This window comes from Leucoraja erinacea, chromosome 11, assembly GCF_028641065.1.
Source record: "Leucoraja erinacea ecotype New England chromosome 11, Leri_hhj_1, whole genome shotgun sequence".
NCBI lineage: Eukaryota > Metazoa > Chordata > Chondrichthyes > Rajiformes > Rajidae > Leucoraja > Leucoraja erinaceus.
In genome coordinates, this window is record NC_073387.1 from 40,910,393 (window position 1) to 40,934,507 (window position 24,115).

Below are 24,115 nucleotides of genomic sequence, written 5' to 3' on the forward strand. Positions count from 1 at the left end.
TAAAGTGGTGGTCTGACCAGTCAGAATCCATGCTGCAAGATGCACTGAGTGATGTCGACTGGAATATGTTCGAAGCAAGTTCCAGTGACGTCCGTGAGTTCGCGGAAGCAGTCACGGACTTCATCGCAACAGTAACCGATAACATCGTCCCCACGGTAAGGGTAAGTACCTTTCCGAACCAAAAACCCTGGGTAGACAGGTCTGTCCGTGTGGCCCTGAATGCTCACACCGCTGCCTACAACTCGGGCCTGGCATTAGGGAACATGGACGTCTACAAGGCAGAGTCCTACCGACTGCGAAGGGCGGTGAAGAACGCAAAGAGAAGGTACAGGGACAAGATGGAGTTACAGATGGAGCAGCAGGACACCAGAAGCCTGTGGCAGGGGTTACGGATTGTAACCAACTAACGAAGCACCCCTTCCTCATCCGCAAGTGCCGGCACCTCCATAGCTGATGACCTGAACTCCTTTTACGCTCGTTTCGAGAGGGGCAACACCACTCCAGGTCTGCCGACTATCGACAATACCGCCAGCGGGCTGGCTACCGAAGCTGAAGGGAGGAATGTGCACACATTCTCGCTGTCCGAGCATGACGTGAGGAGGGCTCTGACACGGGTGAACACGAGAAAAGCTGCAGGCCCCGATGGCATCTCGGGGCGAGTACTCAAGTCCTGTGCTACGCAGCTAGCTCCAGTGCTCACTACATTATTCAACCTCTCCCTGGACAAGTCCGTGGTCCCTGCCTGCTTCAAAAAATCCATCATTGTACCGGTACCAAAAAATGCCTCCCCAGCCTGTCTGAATGACTACCGTCCGGTGGCCCTTACCTCGGTAGTCATGAAATGCTTTGAGAGGCTGGTGAAGAATCACATCTGCGCCTTCCTCCCTCGGAACATGGACCCGTTGCAGTTTGCATACCGTCCGAACAGATCCACGGACGATGCGGTCTCCCAGGTCTTGCACACCGCTCTCTCCCATCTGGACAGCCAGAAGGGGGGCTACGTGAGGATGCTGTTCATAGACTACAGTTCAGCCTTCAACACGATAGTCCCCACCAGACTGGCCGGGAAGCTAATGGAATTGGGGCTCAACACCTCCCTGTGTGCCTGGGTCCTGGACTTTCTCACCACCAGGCCCCAGGTAGTCAAGATGGGAGGGAATACATCAAAGTCCCTCACCCTGAGCACAGGATCGCCCCAGGGTTGTGTCCTCAGCCCCCTATTGTACTCCCTGTACACACATGACTGTGTGGCTAGGTTCAGCTCCAACTCAATAATTAAGTTTGCTGATGACACTGTGGTGGTGGGCCTGATCTCAGACAACGACGAGAAGGCCTACCGGGAGGAGGTGGCTGATCTAGCACTCTGGTGCCAGGATAACAGCCTCCTCTTGAACATCAAAAAAATGAAGGAGCTGATCATGGACTTTAGGAGGGCACATCATCCGAGGATGTACACTCCATTGAGGATAAATGGGGATCCTGTGGATAGGGTGAACTGTTTTAAATATCTGGGAGTCCACATCTACGAGGATATGACATGGGCATCACACGCCTCAGCACTCGTGAGTAAGGCAAGGCAGCGCCTTTACCACCTCAGGCAATTGAGGAAATTCAGAGTGTCTCCGAGGATCCTCCAGTGCTTCTATGCAGCGGCGGTGGAAAGCATCTTGTCCGGAAATATTACCATCTGGTTTGGGAATTGCTCTGCCAAGGACAAGAAGGCTCTGCAGAGAGTAGTGCGTTCGGCCGAACGCACTATGGGAACTTCACTCGCCCCCCTGCAGGAACTATACAACAGGAGGTGCAACTCCAGAGCAAATAAAATTATGGGAGACCCCTTCCACCCCTGCAACGGACTGTTCCAGCTGCTACGGTCAGGCAAACGCCTCCGTTGCCATGTGGTGAGAATGGAGAGGTTGAGAAGGAGTTTCTTCCCAGAGGCCATTCGGACTGTAAACGCCTATCTCACCAGGGACTAACTCTACTGAATGTTTTTCCTTCTATTATTTATTATGTAAAAGAATATGTGTGTTAAGATTGTGTTTATAATTTGTTTGGTTGTTTGTCTTTTGCACAAAAGTCTGCGAGCATTGCCACTTTCATTTCACTGCACATCTCGTATGTGTATGTGACAAATAAACTTGACTTGACTTAACTTGGCTAAAGTGTGAAGCCCTGGCTGAATTGTTTATACTGCCAGGGGAAATGTTGCATTATTCAGTTAGCTGACTATTTTCCAGAAGCTTCTGTGGAAACATTGTAATGGGACTCTTTGTAATTGGGTTGGGGAACTGTCAATAATACTGTAATGTAATCGATATGTGTGATTGGCTTGTAAGGGGCATCACCCCTTTGTAGTTCGGCCCCGCAAGGTTCGATGAAATATAAAAGGTAGCCCCCACTAGGTCCATTGTCGATCTTCTGGAAGGGCACTTGGGACTGTGTGACCTTTGCAAGTCTGCTTGCATGAGACTGAGACAAGGATCAAATCCGCAGTGGTTAGGTATTGTATAAGGGATTTGTTGTTCGTTCAAAAAATTAAGTTTGGTGGTCCAGTGCCTGACTCGATGTTTGACTGAACTAGACTAAGGGGGGTAAGATTTAGGAGCATAATTACATAACTAGTAGTTGCATCAATAGTTTATTTGTGATTCTGCACCATACTTCATCAGATAGCATTTAAGCTCTGTGCCTGAATGAAAGTTTTAAACTGGACACGAGGAATCAGTGAGAATTCAATGATCTAACATCCAGCAAAGCTGTTCCAGACAATGTGGAAAGTTCTCCACATATGTGGGCGGCATGGAGTTGCTGCCTTACAGCATCAGAGACCCCAGTTCGATCACGTCTGCAGGTGCTGTCTGTATGTAGTTTGTACGCTCTCCCCATTACCCTTTTTTTTTTTTTTTAGGTTCTCTGGTTTCCTCCCACACTCCAAAGACGAACAGGTTTGTACGTTTGGCCTCAATAAAAATTGTTAATTGACCCTAGCATATATGGAGATCGCTGGTCAGCATAGTGGACCGAAGGACCTGTTTCCAACTAAACTATGTCATTAAAAGCAGGACAAATCTAATCGGTTTACTTTCAATGATTTGCGAAGTGGTGGAAATCATCATCTACAGCAAGCGAGGCTACATTTACTTTAAAGTAACCTGCTCAATCCTACCCAGTTTTGTTTTGTCAGGACCACTTGCTTTCAGATCTCATCAGCGCCATGTTCCAAACATGGACTAGAGAGCTGAATTCCAGAGGAGAGCTGAGAGTGATTGCTCTTGACATCAAGACAATATTTGACCAAGTGCAACTTTACACACCTTGGTAAAACTGAAGTTAATAAATATCGTTGCTTGGCTTCATACCTAATTATTCCCAATCTTCCCAGTATCAGAAAGTAGACTTTATCCTAGACTTTAGAGATACAGCATGGAGACAGGCCCTTTAGCCCACTGAGTCCACGCCAACCAGTGGTCACCCTTGCATCATGTACACTAATACTATCCTACACACTAGGGACAATTTACAATTTTACCGAATCCAATTAACCTAGTAACCCATACGTCTTTGGAGTGTGGGAGGAAATCCAGAAAAAAGCCCACGCGGTCACAGGGAGAACGTACAAAGTCCGTACAGACAGCACTGCAGGATCGAACCCTGGTCTCTGGCACTAAGGCAGCAGATCTACCGCTACATCATCATTCCTCCAAATTCTTCAGAGAAGTGTCCTCATTGCAATCATCTTCGGTTGCTTTCTCAATGTCTTTCCATCCATCATAAGTTCAGAAGTGATTGCACAATGTTCATTTCCATTTGTATCTCTTCAGCAAATTAAGCAATAAGCAATCAATCCATGCTTGCATGTAGCAAGACTTAAACAAAGATCAAGCATGGTCTGATATGTGGGAAGAAACGTTAATGTTGTAGAAGCCCAAGGCAGTGGCCATCCCTAACAAGAGAGAATCATACAATCTATCCCCTGACATTATCATTGTTGACTCTCAACCATTAATATCCGTGAGGATATCATTAACCAGATGCTCAACTATATCAGTCAGGCCAGAAGCTGGATGTCGCTTGTTCCATAGAATTCCACATATATCTGTGGTGATATATGTGGAATCCGGGCCGCTGAGGAGGAGGATGTTCACCGTCGGGGTTCGGCGTCGGCGTTCCACCAGCCCGGCGTGATGGCCTGAACATCGGGCCACCTGGGGCAGCGACTGCGGGTGCTCGGAAGGCCCCGACCACGGATGAACACGGAGGGGAGGCTGGCTGGACTATGGTGCCATCCTCACCTTGGTGCCATTTATGTTATGTTGTGTCGTGGACTTTCTGTGTTTGTGCTTTTTTAAATTCAATTTCAATTTTATTTTTAATATGCTTTATTATTTATTTATTATTATTATTTTTTTTAAATTATTTTTTTTTATGATACTGCCTGTAAGGGAAATTCATTTTGTTGTCTCAAATTGAGACAATGACAATAAATTTGAATACAATACAATATCCAAGTCTGAAAATGCACTACTCCCCTCAGAGAGATCCAGCTTGATGTGCTATCATTGTTGACTCTGCAGAAGTAGGCTTTTTGGTGCTGAGTAGATTTTTTTGCATTCTGCTGCATGTTTTCCAATTAATTCCGCATGGGGAGTCACGGTCATGTGTTATTGAGTATCTTAGCAGTTATGTACCTACAAAGGCAGTCACATATAGTTTAGGTGGATTTTGTGAATTTTGGAAATTAGAGATCCCTGGAATTTAACTTTGAAGCTGAACAGTCAGATACCCCAATAGCACTGGAGTGACCATTAAACTGTGCTGTTTTCCATATATACGCTAACTGCTCAATGACAAACAGAGGTTGCACCCAAAGGTTCCAATTTAGGATGGTTGGAGAGTAAATATGCTGTTCATGTCTCATGCTGTTATTCAGTATGTGACTGATGCCGAGAAATATCAGACTTGCTAAAGCGAATTGCACACAGAAATGCCTGGCCAATTTATCAATGAACACCATTTCATCCAGAAATTGCTCGCTTGATCAAACTGAACTTAAATCATTTTTATGCACAATTTGAGGACAAAAGACAGGCATTGGGCCATTTGGTTTCTGGCTATATTGATTAAATGTTATTTGAATAACAAGGGGTAAGAAATGAGTGACTTGCAAAAAGATAACTGATGAGGCTCACAACCAAATGAGATTCACACCAAATAAATATATGCAATTTAATTAAAACAACATTCTGTCAAAGACAATTGAATCAGAATGGAAATGGAATGGAATGCATGTAACACACAGAACTGATAGAACAAAAGACACATGATAGACACAGCATAAACAAAAAAGAAAATAGAACACAATACTTTTTTACAAATAATAGATTTTTTAAAAATTGCATAAAACGAAGTAAGGAACTGAGAGTAAATATTCACACATGTAGGCCATTTAGCCTATCAGCTTTGTTCCACCATTACTGTGGTCATGGCCAAGACAGAGCACTGTAGATTCATAACATCTGAAACAGTTCCTTCCAAATCCATACTTACTATTAAATAGGTGACGTTTTGGGTTGAAACCCTTCTTCTGAAGAAGGATCTCGACCCGAAACATCACCCATTCCTTCTCTCCAGGGATGTTGCCTGTCCTGCTGAGTTACTCCAGCATTTTGTGTCTATCTTTGGTTTAGGCCAGCATCTGCAGTGCCTCCTATACACTTACTAGTCTAAACCTATATATCTTCATCACTTCAAGTGCTCATCCAGATACTAGTTAAATATTGTGAAAGTACTTGACTCCAATAACTCCCTGAAACTCTGCATTTCTGATTCCACCCTCTGGGTGAAATCGGTTTTCTTCAAATCCCCTCTTACCTATTATCATAAACAAATGCCCTCTTAGAATGCAATTTTCTACTTTACAACTATGTATGACCTCCAAAGGATCCACAGCTCCAGAGAAACCATACTCAGCTTATCTAAACATATTCAGTCTCTTCTCATAGCTGATATATTCTATCCTGATATTTCCTCTGCATCCACTCAGTGCAAGCATATCCTTTGCATAGGATAATGTACAGGATAATGATAATGCAGGATAATTATCCCATAGGTTGATGTCCGTAACTGTGACCGAACCAATGTTTTACGAAGGTGCATCATAATGTAATACATATTATGATATGATACTGTATATATCATATTATAGTGTAATATCTGAAGAAGGGTCCTGACCCAAATTGTCACCTATCCATGCTCTCCATTGATACTACCTTACCTGCTGAGTTACTCCAACATTTTGGGTCTTTCTTTGATAAACCTGCATGTGTAGCTCCATATTTATTTTCAATGTCCCTGCTCTTATATCCTGTATCCTGTATAGCTTTATTTGGCAACTGATGTGCTCCAAGCTTCAGGGATCCTTAGGATCCTCAAGTGCTCGCTGTTTCTCAATACTCCCAAAGTCACTAGCATTCATTATGTATGCCGTACCCTTATTAGTTATCCCAAGGTGTGTCATCTTGCACTTATCAGCATTAATATCCATTTTACAAATAATCAGTATCATCTGCAACCAATGTCCTCCTCATTATCAATAATATTGTTGGCTACAAACTTACTAAACATATCTCCGATATTCACATCCAAACTGTTAATGTATAGAGGATATAGTAGGGCTCACAGCACAAATCCCAAGGGTACACCACTGAATTAGCTTCCAATCACAAAACAACATTATCACTTTCTGCCTCACATTAGCTATCCAATATTGGATCCAATTTGCCAACTTTGCCTTGGGCTCTAACCTTGTGAATCTGTTTCCCATGTGTGCCCTAGCAAAAGGCTTTATTAAAGTTCATGCAGACCACATTAACTGCACTGTGCTATACTTTTTCACACAGAGAGTTATGAGTCTGTGGAAATCTCTGCCTCAGAGGGCGGTGGAGGCCGGTTCTCTGGATACTTTCAAGAGAGAGCTACTTAGCAGAGTCAGGAGATTATGGGAAGAAGGGAGGAATGGGGTACTGATTAGGGATGATCAGCCATGATCACATTGAAAAGCGATGCTGGCTCGAAGGGCCAAATTGCCTACTCCTGCACCTATTGTCTATTGTCTATTGTAATGTAACCCCATATACAGTGCATTCAGAAAGTATTCAAACCCCTTATATTTATCCACATTTTGTTATGTTATAGCCTTATTTTAAAATGGATTAAATCCTTGAGATGTTTCTACAACTTAATTGCTGTCCACCGCGGGTAAATTAAATTGATTGGACATGATTTGGAAAGGCACACACCTGTCTGTATAAGGTCCCACAGTTGACAGTGCATGTCACAGCAGAAACCAAGCCATGAAGATAAAATAAATGTCCATAGACCTCCGAGTCAGGATTGTGTCGAGTCACAGATCTGGGGAAGGTTTTAAAACAATTTTTGCAGCATTGCATGTCCCGAAGAGTACAGTGGTCCCCGTCATTCTTAAATGGAAGAACTTTGGAACCACCAGGACTCTTCATAGAGCTGGCCGCCCAGCCAAACTGAGCAATCGGGGAAGAAAGGCCTTTGTCAGGGAGGCGACCAAGAACCCGATAGTCACTCTGACAGAGCTCCAGAGTTGCTTTGTGGAGAAGGGAGAACCTTCCAGAAGGACAACTATACCTGCAGCACTCCACCAATCAGGCCTTTATGGTAGAGTGGCCAGACGGAAGCCACTGTAAAAGGCACATGACAACCCAAATGGAGTTTGCCAAAAGGCACCTATTGGACTCTCACAACATGAGAAACAAGATTCTCTGGTTTGCTGAACGCAAGATTGAACTCTTTGGCCTGAATGCCAAGCGTCACATCTGGAGGAAACCAGGCACTGCTCTTGACCTGGCCAATACCATACCTACATTGAAACATGGTGGTGGCAGCATCATGCTGTGGGATGTTTTTCAGCGGCAGGAACTGGGAGACTGGTCAGGATCAAGGGAAAGACGAACTGAGCAAAGTACAGAGAGATCCTTGATGAAAACCTGCTCCAGAGCATTCTGGGCCGGAGGTTCACCTTCCAAAAGGACAATGACCCTAAGCACACAGCCAAGACAATGCAGGAGTGGCTTCATGACAAGTCTGTGAATGTCCTTGAGTGGCCCAGCCAGAGCCCGGACTTGAACCCATATAACATATAACCATATAACAATTACAGCACGGAAACAGGGCATCTCGGCCCTACAAGTCCGTGCCGAACACTTATTTTCTCCTAGTCCCATCTACCTGCACTCAGACCATAACCCTCCATTCCTTTCCCATCCATATACCTATCCAATTTATTTTTAAATGATAAAATCGAACCTGCCTCCACCACTTCCACTGGAAGCTCATTCCACACAGTTACCACTCTCTGAGTAAAGAAGTTCCCCCTCATGTTACCCCTAAACTTCTGCCCCTTAATTCTGAAGTCATGTCCTCTTGTTTGAATCTTCCCTACTCTCAATGGGAAAAGCTTATCCACGTCAACTCTGTCTATCCCTCTCATCATTTTAAAGACCTCTATCAAGTCCCCCCTTAACCTTCTATGCTCCAAAGAATAAAGACCTAACCTATTCAACCTTTCTCTGTAACTTAGTTGCTGAAACCCAGGCAACATTCTAGTAAAACCCCTCTGTACTCTCTCTATTTTGTTGACATCCTTCCTATAATTGTGCGACCAAAATTGTACACCATACTCCAAAATTGGTCTCACCAATGCCTTGTACAATTTTAACATTACATCCCAACTTCTATACTCAATGCTCTGATTTGCTAGCATACCAAAAGCTTTCTTTACCACCTTATCTACATGAGATTCCACCTTCAGGGAACTATGCACAGTTATTCCTAGATCCCTCTGTTCCTCAATTCGCTACCATTTACCATGTACGTCCTATTTTGATTTGTCCTGCCAAGATGTAGCACCTCACACTTATCAGCATTAAACTCCATCTGCCATCTTTCAGCCCATTCTTCCAAATGGCCTAAATCTCTCTGTAGACTTTGGAAATCTACTTCATTATCCACAACACCACCTATCTTAGTATCATCTGCATACTTACTAATCCAATTTACCACACCATCATCCAGATCATTGATGTATATGACAAACAACAGTGGACCCAACACAGAATCCTGAGGCACCCCACTAGTCACCAGCCTCCAACCTGACAAACAGCCATCCACCATTACTCTCTAGCATCTCCCATTCAGCCACTGTTGAATCCATCTTGCTACTCCTGCATTAATACCCAACAATTGAACCTTCTTAACCAACCTTCCATGAGGAACCTTGTCAAAGGTCTTACTAAAGTCCATATAGACAACATCCACTGCTTTATCCTCATCAATTTCCCTAGTAACCTCTTCAAAAAATTCAAGAAGATTAGTCAAACATGGCTTTCCAGGCAAAAATCCATGTTGACTGTTCCTAATCAGACCCTGTTTATCCAGATGCTTATATATATTATCTCTAAGTATCTTTTCCATTAATGTGCCCACCACTGAAGTCAAACTAACAGGTCTATAATTGCTAGGTTTACTCTTAGAACCCTTTTTAAACAATGGAACAACGTGCGCAGTACGCCAATCCTCGGGCACTATTCCCGTTTCTAATGACATTTGAAATATTTCTGTCATAGCCCCTGCTATTTCTACACTAACTTCGCTCAATGTCCTAGGGAATATCGTGTCAGGACCTGGAGACTTATCCACTTTTATAACCCAATCGAACATCTCTGGAGGGACCTGAAAATAGCTGTGCATCGACGGTCCCCACCCAAACCAACAGAGCTGCAAAGAAGAATGGGGGAAATTACCCAAATATAGGTGTGCCAAGCTTGTAGTGTCATACCCAAGAAGACATGAGGCTGTATTCGCTGCCAAAATTGCCTCAACAAAGTACTGAGTAAAGGATCTGAGTACTTATGTAAATATGGTATTTCAGTTATTTCATTTTTAATAACTTTGCAAAAATTTCTAAACACCTGTTTTTGCTTTTTTATTATGGGGTATTGTGTGTAGATTAATGATTAAAAAAATAATAATTTAATCCATTTCATTATAAGGCTGTAACGTAACAAAATGTGGAAAAAGTGAAGGGGTCTGAATACTTTCTGAATGCACTGTACAGCACACAACTTTGTATCTTGTCCTTCAAAAGCATTGAAAAATAAAGGGTTAACTGTTAAAAATTAAAGGAGGAATATTTTTTTTTGGAGAAGTGTTTCTAAATTTCACTCCAAAAGGAATTGCTCTAATTTTTCAAATGTGTTGCTTTGATTTGTGGTGGGAATAAAAACAAAAAGCATGGATTTCCATAAAGATAGAACAAGTATAGGCTAAGAAATTATAGGCTTACATACAGATGAAGGAGACAATGTTGTAATTGAAAGTGCAAGAATGTCAGTGATGCTTTAGAACAGCAGAGGAAAGTGAAAATGGGATTTTAAAAGTTTATGAGTATAGTATGGAAAAACCACTTCACTGTTTTCTGTGCCTAATGACACATGAACAAATGCATTTCTTTAATCCTGCAGATTATACTTTGAGTTATTTTGCAATGAAGATCCTTTTTATGTGGACACATCATTAGCCTGATTTACAACCACACACTGTAAGATCAGCTAGACGTGACAGAGTCAATCCATCGAATTCAAACCCTCAGTGAGCTTTATATTTGGAATTGGAGATTCTGGTCTCCTGCGTGGCAAAGCTATGATGGGAAGTACTTTCTTTCTATCAAACATGACTATCTCACATTACATCAAACTGCCATGCAATTACTCGGGGTGGAGAGAGGCTGGGGAAAAGTTGGGTAGAGCTTTGTCTTCTACAGTATGTTTCAGGCTGCAGTATCGCTACTGAAATTGATTACACTGACATCAATAAGGCAGAATGTGGAAGACATATTAGAACATCTATCCTACTTTGATTGACTAGGTTTCCAAGGTTGGGAATCCTGAAAATGGATTGGTTAAATTAAAGACAGGAAACCCTCACGGTCCTATTCAAAGGATCAACCTGCATGGTCGAAGTACAGAGATCTCCCTCCCATCTCAGCAGCATGTTGTAGTTTTACGTGGTCTACACAGTCTTTTGTTGAGGTGAAAATCAACCAGGCTGTGGAGTGTGAGGAAGGTTATCAAAGGATGGAGCAGGATATAGATCAACTGAAAATATTGATGGAGAAATGGCAGGTGGAGTGTAATCCAGACAAGTGTAAGGTGTGCAAGCCCACTGTTCCCTGAAAGCAGCAACACAAGTAGTTATGGTGGTAAAGAAGGAGAGCAACATCCTTGCTTTGGGTATAAAAGTTGGCAAGCATTTGCTCGGCCACTTGTGGAATACTGAATGCAGTTCTGACCTTGGAGAAAAGATGCTGCCTGGATTAGACAGTGTCTGCTGTAAAGAGAGGTTGGATAAATTGGATTATTTTGCCTGGACCTCCAGAGGCTCAGGGAGATCTGATGTAAGTATATAAAATTATGAGAGCATAGATAATGTAGATAGGAAATGGATGGAAATGCTAAATTCTGGTAGGCATAGTTTTATTGTGAGAGGGGGGAAAAATGAAGAGATGAAAGGAATGAGAGGAATAGATTGGATAGATGCACAGTCTCATGCCCAGTGTAGGGACATCGAAGACCAGAGGACATGGGTTCAAGGTAAAGGGGAAAAGATTTAATAGGAATCCGAGGGGTGATCTTTTCACCCAAAGGATGGTGGGTGTATGGAAAAAGCTGCCAGATGAGGTAATTGTGGCTAGGACTACCCCAATGTTTAAGAAACAGTTAGACAGATGCATGGATAGGACAGGTTTGGAGGGATATGGCCCAAGCGCAGGCAGTTGGGACTAGTGTAGTTTGGACATGTTGGCCTGTGTGGACAAGTTGGGCCGAAGGGCCTGTTTCCACACTGTATCACTCTGTGACTTTGACTCTATTTATGAGGCTTTTTTTTTACACAGTGAGTACTGGGTGCCTGGAATACACTGCAGGGTGGGGTTTTGTTGGAAGCAGATACAATAGCATAATTTAAAAGGAATGGACACATGAACATGCAGGAAATAAAGAAACATAGACCACGTGCAGGAAAATTGGATTAGTTTAAAGTGGCTTTGATATCAGCAGAGAATATGTGGGCCAAAGCACTTGTTGGTATTCTATGTTCCATGTTCCTACTTCAAGTGGGTCACTATTTCAGTTTCTGCTCCAGATATTTTGCAGTTTAACCTCTGATATGACTTCAACTCACTCGTCTTTGGGATTAAGCTTCAGCTCATTAAGTTAGCTGTCCTTTCTTCAATGGTAAGTAGATTTGCAGAATCCATTTTATGAGATGAAGCTAGTAAATATTTTAAAAGGCTTGGGAAATCGGAGGCAGTCGGCATAGATTTGTAAAGGAAAGGTTAAACTCTACAGATCTAATTTAATAATGCTTAACTTAGCCAATCTAATTTTGTTATTAAATCATAGACAAAACCCGGGTGAATGTAGATAAATGGAATCGAGAATATATTAGGCAAGGATTTTTTATTCATTTATGTTTCCTCTGCATAATTGTTCATGGGCAGTCTGATATATGGAGAATGATGGAGAATAATATCTATCTTATAGCCCCACATTACTATGAATGCTCCAAATCCAGGAACCTCCACATCCATTAACATTTGGGGGTAGTTAAAGTGTAATTACAGGATCATAGTTTTTCATACTCCATTACCTCATCATGTGTTTTTTTAATTAAATATTGATTTTTTTTATCAGTAATAAACTGTGACGGACACATCTAGTTTGTGGGATGATGGACTGAACTGAGCTGTTTGGCAGGAAGTAGATCACTTACAGAACTCCAAGCTGTCTGATGATTGAGATTCAGCTTGTTTTGGAGTTCTACACATGTTTTGGCAATGTGGAAGTTCAAAAGCACCTTGGGTCAGATTCAGAATAAATGGCACACAGTGCCGGAGTTACTCAGTACGTCAGACTGCACATCTGCAGAGCATGGATCGGTGATGTTTCGGATCAGGCCCTTCTTCAGATTCAGATTCAGATTCAGATTCAACTTTAATTGTCATTGTCAGTGCACAGTACAGAGATAACAAAATGCAGTTAGCATCTCCCTGGAAGAGCGACATAGAATATGGTTTCAATAAATAAATCTATTTACATGCATACAGTCATTGCGTTTTTCCTGTGGGAGGACTGTCCGGGTTGGGGTGGGGTGGGGTGGGGGGGGTGATTGGCAGTCACCGAGATACATTGTTGAGTAATGTGACAGCTGAATCAGTTCTTCAGACTGATTGTGGTAGGAGGGTGGCAGTTCTTCAGACTAAGTGATAGGTGGATACAGGTGTGGGGTTTTGATAGATAGATGGTTGGACAAAAGGCCAGAGGCAAAGAAACAAATAGCGTGTGATAAGAACAGAAGGAGTGCGAATTGTGAAGCTGTAGGTGCATCTGGTTTCTCACTCCTTTACTGGACTCACCATTGATGAAATGGAGAGAAAGGAGTTCAGCTGCACTTTCAATACATGCATGGAGGCTCATGCTGGAGCCAGCACACTAATTTATTTGAATGGGTTGTTGACTGTTAGCAAAGGATGTGCAGAGAAGTGATTATTTTCACCTATGTTAATAATTTTAATTATTTTTGTTACATTTTATTGTTGTTTTCATTCAGTTTTTTTTTATTTTAATGTGTTTTAAACGTATCTAATGATTTTAGTTTTTATAAATTATTTAAATCCATATGTGTATTTTTCATATCTGATAGAGATAGGGATATTTGGGTAATTTGATGTCTGCAATGATAGATCTTTGGAATTGTGTAATCCCATTGTTAAAAATAATGAGCAAAATGCACAGGACTGGAGGAGCTCGTGTGTCAGGCAGAGTTTGAGAAGGGAATGGACAGGCAATGTTGAGGTCAGACCCATCTTCAGACTGATTGCAATATGGGGGAGAAAGCTGGAAAATAGAGATGGTGGTGGGACAAAGCCTTGCAAGTGATAGGTGGCTAGACACTGGGGCTGAGATGCTGGGGACAGGCAACATCTCTAGAGCAAAGGAATGGGCGATGTTTCGGGTCGCGTTTCGGGTCGTGACCTTTCTTCAGATTGATGTCAGGGGAGTGGGTGGGACAGAGATTGAATGTAGTCAGAGACAGCACGACTGGTGGTAGAACTAGGAAGGGGAGTGGATGGAGAGTGAGGGAAAGCAAGGGGTATTTGAAGTTAGAAAATTAAATGTTCATACCACTGTGTAAACAAGTGATAGGTGGATACAGGTGAGGAGGAGGATTGATGGGCTGATAGGTGGAGTATTTAGCAATGTCTGGAGGTGAAAAGGAGACTAAAGGACATCGAATAAGGGGGACAGAGTTGTGAAATGTAAAGTCAGAGGGAGGGTTATTGGGTGGAGAGTGTGGTGCGTGGGCCTCAAAACTGCAGGCACGGATCAAACTCCACCTGTTTGAGAAGCACCTTATTCATATTCCTCCCATATTGAAGGGAAGACGAATCCCCGCCATCAGGAAGATGATCTGCCCACCCCTATGCATGCCTTGAGAGGCCTTTTAAACCCTCCGGGTGAGGGCAGGTTTTTCATTGGTTGCACCACTCTTGTCGTACGAGGGGAAATTTTCTGTCAGTTATTTTTCAATGGCACGACCCTTAGGATCGCCGCCACAGGACCCCCCAACCAATGCCTTCAGAACACAGAGGCAGGACAAAACAAAAGGTATGCAGGATGTTTATTTAACATATCTAGTTTTTGGCCCCGCGTACGGAAGATCAAAAAATAAGATATTTGGCCCCTGCGGGGCGTAGGTATAGGTATGTAAATATTGTCGAGGACAGACTGGCACAAAATACAGGACATTTGGGAGTGACAAAAGTGTTCGGGAGGACGTGAGGGGGGGGATGGCCCTCGGGCTGTAATTGTTAGGTTATATGGTTAATTTAGGTGCGCCGGCTGATTGTGAACAAAGTAATGGTTTTGATTATCTTAAGAGTGGATGTTTGAGGATTTTGAACACATGTCTGTGTTAACAGCCCTTGCCCACGATCACACCTTTTGTGTTAATTTAATGGAAAAACAATAGGGAACAAGATGCTAATCTCCAAATATGAAAATGACCATAACTTTTTTAATACTGAAGATATGAAAATGAATTGGGTATCAAATTTAAAGTTTTTTTATGCTTTACCAGATAGGATAAAATTATAGGCTTGATTTATAACATCTCAAAATTTTGTGACATCCCTACATATTTTGCATTTGGTACAGAAGTTCACAGCCATTTCAGTACAAGAACCTTTCTGATAGCAAACATTAAAATTAATACATCTATCTTAACTACTTGCCAGTGAAATATGGAGTCTGAGGCAGACCATTCAGTTCATCGTCCATGCTATCTCAATGTGATAGCAATCCAGCTAGTTCCACTCACTGCCCCCCTCCACATTGCTTCATATACTGCATCTTTCATGTCTTGATCTCTCTTGAATCATCCTGGTCTGCCAGATTTAATCCAGATTTGTACATTTATTTTATTTTAAATGTCTCAACCCCTAATAGCCCTGTCCCATGGTACGAGTTCATTCCAAGAGCTCTCCCGAGTTAAAAAAAAAAAAAAAAAAACTCGTTGTAAGCACGGAGAATGAACATAGCGGGTACGTCGGAGCTCGGGGACATCTCTTAGCAGCTCATAACGCTAACGGCAGGTATTCGGGAAGACTCGCTAATGGCAAGTAAGCTCGGGAAGACTTGAAAAATGTCCATGAGAGCCCCGAGTACTGACGAGCGGCCATTACCATAAATCTCCGAGTTCGAATCAGGGCAAACTCGGGAGAGCTCTTGGAATGAACTCATACCATGGGATAGGGCTTTAAATCATTGCATAAGTTGCTTGGAGATTATGACAATGGAAGTAGAACTCAGCTCAGATATTTTGCGTTAGCAAGAACAGTAAGACACAGTTGTTATGCAATTCAAGAGAATCTCATCATTTTAGTTAAAGGTTAAGCTGAGATAAATTGCTTTGTAATTGAATTATCCACATTTGTAGAAATGGTAAATAACATACATAATTTAGTGGCATGGAAATATGTCCTCAGTGACTGGTACTAAACACACATTATCACAGCTATTGATGGCACTCACATGCACTATCAATGTCTAAAATGATTGAAAGCTGCAGACTCAAGAGTTCACATGTCTATTGCTGCACAACCTGAAAGACTGTGCATAAACATACAGAGACATAGAACAGTGCAGCACAAAACAGGCCATTCGACCCACAATGTCTGCGCCAAATATGATGCCAAGACCATCAATTAGCTAAGTCAGGGGTAACTTTCTTATCCTCTGCAGGGAAAAGATGGTACGTCCTCACTCATCTTGGGCGGCATGGTGTGCAGCAGTACATTTGCTGCCTTATTGCGCCAGAGACCCAGGTTTGATCTAGAATACAGGTGCTGTCTGTACGGAGTTTGTACGTTCTCCTCGTGGCCGCGTGGGTTTTCTCTGGGATCTCCGATTTCCTCCCACACTCCAAAGACATACAGGTTTGTAGGTTAATTGGCTTGGTATAAGTGTAAAATTCTCCCATGTCTGTGTACGAAAGTGTTAGTGTGCGGGGAACGCTGGTCGGCGTGGATCAGTGGGCCTGTTTCTGCACTGTATCTCTAAACTAAACTAAAATCTTCTAACCTCCCAATTATCTTGTGCTCTGCACCATGTTTTCCTTCCATTAGCTGCACACCAGCATTCCCAATGCACAACTATCTATCCCAGTGAAAGTATCTAAGTTGGTATTTGAGTTAGCTCAGCCAGGATGTTCCTTGATATTGCTCGCAACCATTTTAAATCCTTTAGTTGAGGAAATCTTTTCAATATTCTGACTCGCCCAACAGGAATAGTGTATAACTTCAAAACCTGGTTCATTGTGCAACATTGAAACATAAGCGAGGAGAAAAAAATTAAATTATAGACAAATTGAGGACAATTGGTAACTGTTGGGAGTGAGATCACTGATATAAAAATATATATAACACCTCATACAAAGAAAAAAACGACTATTTGAAAAGATATGAAACTGCCATTATTTCAACATCTGCTTTCTCATTCAAGGCTGATGTGAACATTTATTTTTCTCTCATAACATACAGACAAACAAGAAACATCAGAGATATATTAAGTAACATGAAAGCATTTGCTACCACTGGTAATGGCTACTCTTCTGGGTTCCCCCGTTTACTGAACCCCACTGACCCCCAGTGTGCAGAGTGGGGGTCACGGCCATAGTGGGACTGGGGCAGAGCCAGGCTGGGGGATCGCTAAGGCAGGAAAATGCCTAACCCTAACTCGCCCTACTCCCAGAGCTGCCCATGGCTGGAGCTGGAGCCGTTTTGGGACCGGCTGCGGGCTCCGTACTGTGGCCCTGCAACGCATCCATCTCGGCCAGCATGCCCTTCTGGTGGTGACGATGGAGGGGGGCAGCGCTGCCTTGCATGTCGCCTGGGCCACCTTCAGCACCCAGATAGCGCCGGCTCCATCAGACCGCCTGCTCGCTTGCTGCAACACCGGCCGGCCAGCAGACAGCCCGGCCGACTCCTCGCAGCACTCACGGGACACCCAACCCTCACCTCCCGGCGGCCCAACCTTCACCTCCCGGCGGAGGCCTGGCCCAACGCTCACCACCGACGGCCTGACCGACAGATTGACAGACAGGCAGACTAACAGGCAGACTAACAGACAGACAAAAATCCTAACCCTAGTTCTACATTTGTTATTTATCATTTTTATTTACCAGTACACATTATAACATTATAAAGATAAATCAAATGATAAACAAAATTATCAGCCAGGTGAGCATTACCTTTATTCCTTGGAAACCTTGCTATTGCTATTGATGTAATGAGGAGGCAGCCATGATCCCAGTGTCCTCGCTGCCTAGCGGCCATAAAACAAAGCACGGGATTGGCCAATTTGCATCTGACCTCAATGTCAAATGTGCATTGATTGGGCAATTACTACTCAGAAAATTTGAGGTTTTTCTCATATTTCTAAAAAATGTGCAGGTTTTTGTCTTGTATGATTTATATAATATTTTTACACACTATGTTAAAAATTCAGGTGGTTCTGTGAGTTGGGACACAAAACTAAATGAAAAAGCTTCTTGGCCCATAGCCTAACTGTGATGGAATGCTGTTAAAAATGAAAGGGAGCAGATTAGATTCTACACTTTAAAAAAATAATAATCTTGTATTTAACAGAACAATTAAATTCTTATTTGCAGCAGCATAATAGGCCTATAAGCACAATACACATAGAAAATACATAATACATAAAATGTTGATAAATTAAGAAACCCAATACTAGTGCAAAAAAAAAGTCAAAGGCCTGAGTGGAACCAAAGAGAGTCCATAGTTCATAGTTGAGGTCAGTGTTGTGTCGTGTTCAAGAGTCTGATGGTTGTTGGGAAGAAGCTATCCTTGGACCTGATCACCATGAATATTGTCCAAGGGGAGCTAAATATATCTATCACAGAGGAAGAGGACTTAACTTTCTGGTGCCTTTCCCCACAATGGACATTTCTGATTCTGCTGTGGGGGGATGTTTGTGTTGAACTCTATGTGTTGTGTCCATTTTCTTTATTTTTTTTAACCGTTTTCTATGGTTTGTAAGGAAACTTATTATCTATTTTATGTAAAGCACTTTGGTGTAAATGTGAGTTGACTTAAAACGTGCTATATAAATAAAACTTACTTACTTACTATTATCTCTTGATATAAACTAGCTGGCAGATGGGAATCCTGACTTTGGTGGGATTGCAGTTCCTCATGGTGCAAGTTGCCTTTGGATGTTTTGTGAAATCTGCAGGTCAGTTCTGACCATATAATGGAAACAAAATTGTTTCAATTTTCACACACTAGACCAATGATACAATCAACTGTGTGGCTCAATGCTTGGTATCCCAACAACAAAAATGATACCTTCCTTGTGTGGCAGTGTGTCACTTTTGACCACTCCTCTCCACTTGCCAACAGTCATATGGAGAACCAAAGAGTAGCTTCAATGAAGGAGAGATGTGGGAATAAGACGGGTGGAGGTAACCTACAAGGTTTTCTTCCACCCAGTCTGCCCTTAAGAGGACATGACTTTAGAATTAAGGGACAGAAGTTTAGGGGTAATATGAGGGGGAACTTCTTTACGCAGAGAGTGGTGGCGGTGTGGATTGAGCTCCCAGTGGAAGTGGTGGAGGCAGGTTCATTAGTATCATTTAAAAATAAATTGGATAGGCATATGGATGAGAAGGGAATGGAGGGTTATGGTACGAATGCAGGCAGGTGGGACTAAGGGGAAAAAATTTGTTCGGCATGGACTTGTAGGGCCGAGATGGCCTGTTTCCGTGCTGTAATTGTTATATGGTTATATGGTTATATGGTTAATGAGCTAATCTGAATTGGAAAAGCAGTCATTGTAACTCCGCAGTCCACATTTTAACAATTCCAGGTGATACTTTCTCTGCCACTGACCATCAGAACATACACTTTATGCAAAATTAAAAGGTATATCAAAGTAAATATTTAAAGCAAGTTTGTAAATAGTACCCTGCTCTAACAACTTCAAAATTATACTTGTGTTGTGTCATGGGACTGATTTCCTTAAGTGAAGATACTAGAATACATATTCTTCCATGCAATGGCTTGTTGCAGCATGGCTATGGAAGACTTTCGCTGCAGGAGACTGCAGTGAAAAATAACCTTATCATTTCTAATCCTGAATGCCTGACTGCACACAGCATTTTCATGGGGGTCATTAATTCCGGTTGACTGGGATATGATGTGGCATTGATATGAAGATGAGTAGTGTCATTCTGAGAGAGGACAGCAGTTTTATGTTCCTCAAGAAGAGCTCAGAAATATTATTGTATGTGAAGACATTTCACCGCTGCGAGATCCTGAGAGCCTCTGAATTCTGAGCAACACTGGGAGTAAGCTATCCATGATTTAGCACGTCTGACCTTCCACTGCAGTGTGCAGGCATTGGGTAGACGGTGACTGTGCTGCAGTAAAAAATGTCACACCCATATTTGATAATGTATCGTAGCTGGCTGTAAATAGCACAACGCAGAATTGGAAAGGAACATCCAAACTCCATGGAAACACTTATGGAAGATTGGTGTTGGATTCCCCCACACTTATGCAGTTGTATGAATACTTTCTGGTGTGCTTAACAATGTATGAAGCAATAGTTTATTTGGCCTGCTTTCTACTTTAGTTTAGTTTACAGATATAGGATAGAAATATACCCTTTGGCCCATCAAGTTCATGCTGACCAGCAATCCCCATACATTAGTTCTATCCTACACACTAGGGCCAATTTACAGAAGTCAATTAACCTACAAACCTGCATGTCTTTGCAATGTTTGAGGAAACCAGAACCACCAGAGAAAACCCACATGGTCATAGGGAGAACATATAAACTCCAAACAGACAGCACCCCTAGTCAGGATCGAACCCAGGTCTCGGGCGCTGTAAGGCAGCAACTCTACCAATGCGCTACTATGCTGCCCTATTCCTCCAACATTTGCACATTATACCATTCTTCTTAGAACAGGCTATTCTGAAAGTACTCCCGCCAGTACTTCTACCCTTCAAGGGGAACAGGATTGCTTCAAATGATACTACTTACCTTTAAATGGAGGTGGCCATTCACAATAATGGTTCCTGCTGATGCAATCAGCGAGTTAACTGGATTGTTTGCACGTCCAGTTGATGAAATCATTATATTGAGCAGACAGCATGAAGTCTCCTACATGGTAATTAACTGGTGTGGGTTAATTGTGCATCACCATCTCCATGCTCATTTTCAGGAGCTATTGAATTTAGCTTCCGAAGTATTCAACACAGCCAACTGTGCACATTGTGACACAATTGACCTTGTAGGTCCATTTTCATGTACAATTTGAAATAATTTCTCAGGAGATAATAATAACTGATGCAAATCTGCTCCAAAAGGTCATGCAAATATAATATTAAATTCTCTATTGCAATCTTATTTTCATAACTATTCACAGCAGCAAGGTAAAAGCTGGCAAATTTAAAGGCTGGCAGTCCTCGAAGTGGAAAATCTATCAGGCAGAGTGTCTTGCCAAAGACTTGTAAATGCCCATTTCAAAAAGGGGAACAGAATTAAAACTTCCAATGAAAAGGAGCCTAAACAGTTAATCAACATGTAAAAAAGGTAAGCACTATTAAATGAATGTCAAACTAATTTAGAGTGAGTCATACAATATGGAAACAGGTCGTTTGGCTCAACTTGCCCATGCCGACCAGATTGCCCCAACTACACTGGTCCCACCTGTCTTCACCTGGCAGTGACACTGGACTCACCTGACTTGACTTGTTAAAAGCAAATTTTATTTGATTGACTTGACTACGTTTTCTGTCGAAGGAGTATGTTAAAGTTGATTTGGTTTATATTAAAAATGTGGACGTCCAGGAGCATTTGTAGAATAGCAACATAATAGAATTCTTAGTCACAAATTAAGAAGCTCCAGAGTTTAAAGAGACGGTGGCAGTACAGGGTAGTTTCTTTGATTCCAGCTCAGATGCTGCCTGACCAGCTGAGTATCGGCAATATTTTCTGTTTTATTTAAATAAGCAGAGAAATATGATGAACTGCAATGCTTATTCTAGAGAGATGAACAGGTTGGTCTTCTCTTGCATCCATATTCGGCCTTGTGTTCTTTTGCATGTATTTTGGTAACCTGCGCAAAACTTTGTGGAAGATACCAGACTTCAATCCAAGCAACAAGGTGGAAAATTGCCTGAGGATGTCCCATTCACAAAAACAAGATTACTTTGATCACTTAATTTTGGAGTGAATTTGAAGGACTTTGAGATGGCAATGTTGGTTGTATATTTCCAATGCTTTGAGATGGTAGTAGTGGCCCAGGTTTGTGAAACACATAGGAGGTCAGGAACTCTTACTTAGTATAAGATGCTTTCTTGTGCCAGGTGTGAGGTTTTCATCTTTAAATTTCCTCTTCCTCGACTGACCACAGGATCTGCTGGCACATAAAAAACAGTGGCCAATTTCATCATTGAAGTCTGCCTTCACCAAAATGTGATTCCACAATATGGGATATGGTCCAGATTTCCAGGGTTTTGTTATGAACGTGGGAAAAACTAAGGAGATGGTGGTTGACTTCAGGAGGGCGGGGAAACATCACCATGCACCTCTGCACATCGACGGAGCTGATGTGGAAAGGGTCAGCAGCATGAAGTTCTTAGGACTACATCTGTCTGATGACCTGACGTCCACGGCCAACACCACAGCTCTGGTCAAGAGAGCCCAGCAGCGACTTCACCCTCTCCGAAGACTATGGAAAGCAGGCCTCCCCACCACACATCTACGGACTTTTTATAGGGGGACTGTCGAGAGCACACTGACATACGGCATCACTTCCTGGTTCGGGAGCTGCAAGGCGTACGAACGGCACCAACTGGACAGGATAGTGAAGACCGCAAGCAGGATTATTGGTGCTCCACTCCCCTTCCTGCTGGATATATACAAGAAGAGATGTATCAACAGAGCCATCTCCATCATCAAAGACCCTTACCACCCATCGCATGACTTTTTCTCCATCCTCCCATTTGGGAAGAGGTACAGGAGCATTAGCTGCAAAACTAGCAGGATGCTCCTCAGCTTCTTCCCACAGGCTATAAGACTGTTAAATGAACTTTCCCCCCTGCCAAGTATCGCGCACAAACCCCCCACACTGCAGCAGAGCCACTGTTGTGCCGCTGCCGGTCGGAACGGCTGTTGAATGTTTATTAGAGGGTTAAATTTGTTCATGACATGTATTTTTTAATTTTAATTCCTATTTATTATGTAATGAAAACTGAATGGACACTGGTTGAGCAACGTTTTTTTGTTTCCTCTGGGTAAGCGAATACTCAGGAAATGACAATAAAGATTTACAATTACAATTACAATTACAATGAACCTTTATTTTGGGAGAACAGAATGATATGGCAGGGGTAGGCAGGTTGGGTATATTCGTCATTAGTATGTCCAATATAATCCCCATGCTCTTGTATATCTCAGTGGATAAGTTGACGATGCTTTGATATTGGGCCTCTAATCGTGCAAAAACCCAAGCATCGGCTGCACACTGCAAATCGACTGTTGAGGTTCAATTCACCTTGATTCTTAACTGCAGTGTTTGTGTATGTAATTGATAATTTTCTCTTAAAGAAGTTTGTGGCCCTATCTGTTTGTGACCAGAGTCTGGATAATTGGATGCAATGTGACCTACAGAGTTGCATTGATCAACAAATCATCATGTCTGTGGGAAAGTGATAGAAGGTGCAATGAAATGTGCTATTGTAGTCAGATGGGGTGGTTGTGGGTACTTGGAATGGATTGATGTTTTGGAGTTGGAGTAGTGTGATGCAAATCCTTGCAGCATGTATCAGAGATTTGAAGGAATTTACTGCTTTCACTTGTGCTGAGATTTTGTCTGAAATCCAACTATTTTCTTACATTGTGATTCTCTCTAACTGTAGCATTAAAAGTGGACCTGGAATACTCCTTTCGTGAAGAGGTCACTGCGACCACTTTCTAATGGGTTTGTTTTGAAGGACTGTGGGCACTTGAGCCACTTCCCCTATTTAGTTTGTTCCCACCTGCAGTAAATACAGTTTTGAACAGTACAGAACGTTTGGAACTTGTACGTATTCAATACATCAACAGTTTTCTGAATCTAGGTGGCTTATATAGCATTTTCTGCAGTAATTTATTGTTTTAATTACATTGGATGATTGATATATCTTGCAATAGACCAACCCTTGGGTCTGTTTGAGGATAATTAGCTGGGATTTATGGCCATGCTATTATCATTTTATACTATTAACATACTATAAAGATGGTAATACATTACAACACGAACTACACCAAAAATATTTCATTGAGCCTAAAGCGTTTTTCAATGCCTTGAGGTCATGAAAGGCACACAGCTATGCAGGTATTTCTTTATATCCATCTAGATGGACTTTGATCTGTTTTCTTCCAGCAATTAC